Genomic DNA, 6,038 nt, shown 5'->3' on the forward strand with positions numbered 1-6,038 from the left:
CACCTCATATGATAGACAGAGTTGTATGGTTCCCGCAGCCTTCTCCTTCAACTCTTCCCAATCCAGTTGATCCATACCCTCTGGTTTATTCTCACGCAGCGCCTTTGATAGATCTTGTTGATCCAACACATCCTTAACCCTCCTTTGCCACAATCTGAAATTACCAGTTCCATCGAACTTCCCCACCTCAAATTTAGCACCTGGGTTAAGAGCCATCTGATATCAATTGTTGGGAACAAGCGAACAATCAAATAGTAAAGAGTATAGAGGCAAGAGAATAACACAAGAGATTTGATAACGAGGTTCGGCCAATTGTGCCTACGTCCCCGGGAGCGTTGAGCGGCTACCACTATATATTATTAGAGAATAAGGATTAGTGTTTTACTATTCTTCTCCTTGTTACTTTAGGTTTTCATAACATCAATATATATAGCCCTCTACCCCAACCCCTTTACATCAGCCCAAGCCCATAACTTGTATTGCTATTATCTAGAGATATGAGTCATTGCACAACAACATCAGATGTGCTCCTGAAATAAATTGGTTAAGGTTGGTGCCAATGGCAATGGTTCATGACATGATTATGAACATCTTCCAAAACCAAGACGAAAAAGAGTTAATTAGCGAAAGAATTAAGAAAATGGCAACATAAGACAAAGGTAAAAGTAATAAAAGGTATTATATGAGTCCTAGTGATTTGTAATGCTTATCTACATCGATCAGGAACGGAGAATACTCAAGAGAGTCCACATATAAATTATGTAATCAAATGGGCACCCATATGGAAAAATGAAAATGATGAAGCAAAAATAAATAATAACGATAATGTTTTGAAATGATTACTGGGTTTGGAAATGAGGGATAATTAGTTAGTGTGAGAAGGGAAGAGATTGAGATGTTGATAAAGTGGAGAATTTGAATGAAATCTATTACTTATATAATAAAAAAAGGTGATCAAATGTGTCTTCAATCAACTCTTGAGAAGGACACATGGTTATGGCATCAAAGATTTGGACATCTAAACTTCAAGAGTCTAGATTTGTTGAGTAGATGTGGATTTGTGTCTGGATTACCACATATTAGGATATCAGAACAAATGTGTGATGAATGTCTTACTAGCAAGCAAACCAATAATGTTTTTGTCTTAAATGTTCCTACCAAGTTAGTAAAGGCATTGGAGGTGGTATACATTGATGTGTGTGGACCCTTTGAAGAAGAGTCAATTGGAGGCAATAGGTACTTTGTAACCTTTATAGATGATCATACAAGGAAGAAGTGGATCTATCTATTAAGGAGGAAGAGTGATGTGCTTACTACATTTAAGAAATTCAAGGCTAAGCAGAAAGACAAAGTGATGCCAAGCTGAAACAATTAAGGTCAGATAGTGGATGAGAATATGTGTCTGATGAGTTTCAAGATTTGTGTGCCAAAGAAGGAATAATACATGAAGTGATTGCTCCCTACATACCTCAACACAATGGTACAACAGAGAGGACAAACATAACAATTCTTAATATGGCAAGAAGCATGCTTAAAACAAAAGGGCTGCATAAGAAGTTTTGGGGTGAGGCTGCTTCTACTGCTGTGTACATACTCAACAGATGTCCTACTAAAAGATTAAGTGATAAGACGCCTGAAGAAGCTTAGACAAGAATCAAACCAAATGTGAGTCATCTGAAAGTCTTTGGCTCCATTTACTACACACATGTTCCTAAAGCAAAAAAGAGAAAGTTGGATGATATGGGTGAAAAACTCATCTTTCTAGGCTATCACTCAACTAGTGCCTATAATGTTTTTTATCTTAAGAATGACAAGTTGATAATGAGCAGGGACTTGAGGTTTGATGAAGATTAGTGCTGGAATTGGAACCTCAAAAACTCAATAGGAAGTAGAGATACCCCACTGCAAATTGAGGATGTTGAAGAGAATGATTTGATTGAGATAGTGGTACATAATCTAGCTGATATGTCTAACACTACTACCAATCCCCCAACAACTCAAAGGCAGAGACATCCACCTTTGAGGGTGAGTGACTATAAAGTGTTCCCTGATTCAACCATCACAACAGATGGTGACTTCGTGCATATGGCACTACTTGCTGAGATTGAACTAGTAAGAGTAGAAAAGGCATTGAGGCAACCTCAATGGATTGAAGAAATGGAAGAATAACTAAGGTCAATTGAGAGGAATAACACATGGAGCTTAGTCCAATTGCCAAAAGGAAAGAAAGCTATATATGTTAAATGGGTGTACAAAACTAAGCCTACTCCAAATGGTGAAGTATCTAAGCATAAAGCCAGACTTGTTGGAAAAGGATTCCTGCAGAGACAAGGTCTTGATTATGATGAAGTCTTTGCACCAGTGTGTAGACTAGACACAATGAGGCTTGCAATAGCTATTGCAAGCTATAATTGTTGGGAAATTCATCAGATGAATGTGAAATCAACATTCCTATATGGACCATTGGATAAAGAAGTTTTTTGTGAAACAACCACCAAGTTTTGAGATAAGAGGCAAAGAAGGGTTGGTGTATCAGTTGCATAAAGCCTTGTATGTGGTCAAGCAGGCACCAAGAGCTTGGAATATGAGAATTGACGTTTTCTTGCTACAACTTGGGTTCATAAAATGCACTGTAGAGCATGGTGTTTATGTAAAGGGCAGTGACAACTCAGATCTGAAAGTGAAGTGCACCATTGGAGATTGATCTATGTTTTGATGAAGACAAACATGAAGACCGACATGAAACAAGCTTGAAGATCATTCAACAAACAACATGTCGAGGACTCAAGTGGTGACTTATTACACTTAGGTTATAATTCTTTATTATCTTTTTAGAAGTCTAAGATGCTTGCCATAGATTTGGAGATTGATATATGTTTTGATGAAGACAAACATGAAGACCGATATGAAACAAGCTTGAAGATTATTCAACAAACAACATGCCGAGGACTCAAGTGGTGACTTATTACACTTAGGTTATAATTCTTTATTATCTTTTTAGAAGTCTAAGATGCTTGCCATAGATATTGAGTCTAGGTTAGGTAAACCTAGGTGTGAGTCTCACATGACTCAACAAAATAATTAATCCACTAAAATGAGACATCATATAGAAATATATGATAATTAGGTTCATGCATTTGAATACATTGATTTGTACATTAAATGTATTATATTTAGAAATTATGTATTGCATGAGCATATATTATATAGGTAGTTCACCATACATTAACAAGCTGATTTTACACTGTTTAATAGATTATGAATTCTGTTAATCCATTAACATACATTGTTTAATCAATTATAAATAGTGTTAATCGATTAACAGAATCACAGTTTCAACAGAAAATTGAAAAACGGAAAACAATTATTTTCAACAACTCGTTAATCGATTAAATGGGTACTTAATCAATTAACTGGGACTTTAGACGTTTTCTATTTAAACTGAAACCTCAGCATATGTGGGATAAGAATCCATACATTTTTATATCATTTTCTCTGCATATTTTTGAGTTACTCAGTGTCATATCTAGGAGAAAAAATTGCATGTTGCATTAGGAGAAAGATTAAGTCATGCTAAGGCTTTAAATTTCATAATTATAGTGCATGTTCTTTGAAAATCCTTCTTGCATCATTCTTGTGTTTCTTGGAAAGAAAAGAAATAGTTTTTAATGATTGCACAATTTCAGAAACCTCATGCATGTACATTTATATTAGACTAGGAAGTCTTGTGAGTTCTTGCTTAGGTTTTAGTCTTTGATCTTTATTGTAAAATCAGAGTATTAAGTACTCATTCATAACTCAAAGCATTGTAATTCAAAGATTAGGAAAATTCTAGGTGCGGTTAGGTAAGGTGTTCTTCACAAAGAGTTGGAGGTCTTGGGGATAAAGAGCGATACCTTGGCTGGGGCCCAATCACGGTAAGAAAGGTTTTCTTGGAGGCGATTTTAGGAAAGGTCAAACCAAGGGTGATAAAGTTCTTTGGGTTCCAAGAAAAAAGCGTCCGAGTCTTATAATTGGAAGCGTGTGTGTAACTATTCATTGTATTCTATAGTGAAGAAAAAAATCTTCCAATATCAGAAAGGGAGGCCTAGATGTAGTTTTGTAGTGGATCACAAAATGAACCAAGATAAAATCCTTGCACAATCTTTTCTATCTCTTTCTCTTTTACCTTTCAAGTTGTAATATTGCATGATATAACATGATAATTTGTATAATGGTTATGTGCTATAACTATTTTAATTATGTGTAACAATATATGTTATATCATTGCCTGATTTCTCGTAACCTGCCGTGCAAGAGAGCTGTTAAACAAGATTTTATGCATTCAGTTTTTACTGTGTTTAATTGATTATAAACAATGCTTAATCGATTAACTGTGCATTTTTCAGCATGTGTGCAAAAACCCAAAAAACAGAACTTGAGCTCCGCTACACCTATTCAACCCACCCTTCTAGGTGTGTTATGTCCATTGATACTTAACAAGTGGTATCAGAGCTAGTACGACATGCTAGCTCAACCACATACGCGTGATCCAAAAGGGACAACATATGGGCTCTACTAACCCATTTGGCGGTGATGGCGCATCCATAAACCGCCCTCCCGTATTCAGTGGCGATGGTTATTCCTATTGGAAGGTTCATATAGGAATCTATATCGAGGCAGTTGACACGAACATTTGGGATTCCGTTGTCAATGGTCCGTACATTCAACTTCATATGGTGGATGGCGAGTCTAAAGAAAAGCCTAAAGGCTTATGGACAGATATTGGGAGAAGAAAGGTCCAACATGACCTTAAGGCCAAGAACATCATTACTTCGGCCTTATCTTATGACGAATTCTTTACAGTCTCGCAGTGCCTTAATGCAAAAGCAATCTGAGATATTTTGCAAGTTACCCACGAAGGCACGAGTGAATTTAAGCGCACTAGACTAAATGCGCTTACACATGAGTATGATTTATTTCGCATGCTTCCTAATGAATCTATATGTAATATGTAAAAACGTGTTACTCATGTTGTATATCATTTGGTCACCCTTAATAAAAAATTTACTAATGGTGATTTGTCTAACAAAGTTTTGCGGTGTCTTCACAGGAGATGACAACCAAAGGTAATCGCGATAACATAATCAAAGAACTTAGACAACATGCCATTAGCTACTCTATTTGGAAAACTCCAAGAACATGAAATGAAGATAGGGCGCTTGACATTGAATGAAGAGTCAGACAAGAACAGAATCAGACTCAAGGCTACAAGATTTCAAGAAGATCAAGAAAGTGAGATTCAAGTTCAGATTCTGATTCGGATGAAGACTTGACTCTCCTATTTGAAAAATTCAAGAAGTATCTCAAGAAGAAAGGAAGGATCAAGAATCTCAAGAAAGAAGCCAAGAACTCGACCAAGAAAAACAAGATTCGCAAATAAGGCTTCACTTGCTATGAGTGTGGAAAATCGGGCCACATGAAGCATCAGTGCCCGAGCTACTTGAAGAAAGTCGAGAACAAGAATAGTAACTCTCGAATGTCCAAGTCAAAAGGAGCATATATTGTTTGGGACGATTCCAAGAAAGATTCAACTTCAAGCTCATCCGATGAGGAGGAAAATATAAAGGTATGCCATATGGCACAAGTGCATGAGAAGTGCACATCTAGTGATGAAGATGATTCTATTGAGGTACATTCCTATACTTCATCATGCTCTAATGACCCTTCTCCATACGATAAATTATATGCAGCTTATGTCAAAATGCATGAGGAATTAAAGAAAATTGTTAAAGTAAATATAGATAGAAAAAGAGTTATCTCCTTGCATGAAAAGAAAATAATTGAAATGCTTAAGTAATTAGATGAGCTTAAACTTGAAAATAAAACTCTTGATCTTATCTATGCATGTGCCTCATGTGATTGCTCTACTTCTAAATTATGTCAACCCACTATATGTGATACTTGTGAGAATTTAAATGCTGAAAATTCTGTTTTGAAACAAAAACTTTCAAAGCTCACATATAGTCAAGAAAACCTTAACACATTGCTTTCTAATA

At 36.1% G+C, this 6,038-nt stretch overlaps 1 pseudogene; it reads right to left on the reverse strand.

Annotated features, from left to right (window-relative positions):
- The window catches only part of LOC109359920, a 4,648-nt pseudogene extending 3,965 nt beyond the window's left edge, over positions 1–683 (reverse strand).

The sequence above is a fragment of the Lupinus angustifolius genome, chromosome LG11, assembly GCF_001865875.1.
Source record: "Lupinus angustifolius cultivar Tanjil chromosome LG11, LupAngTanjil_v1.0, whole genome shotgun sequence".
NCBI classification, from domain to species: Eukaryota; Viridiplantae; Streptophyta; class Magnoliopsida; order Fabales; family Fabaceae; genus Lupinus; species Lupinus angustifolius.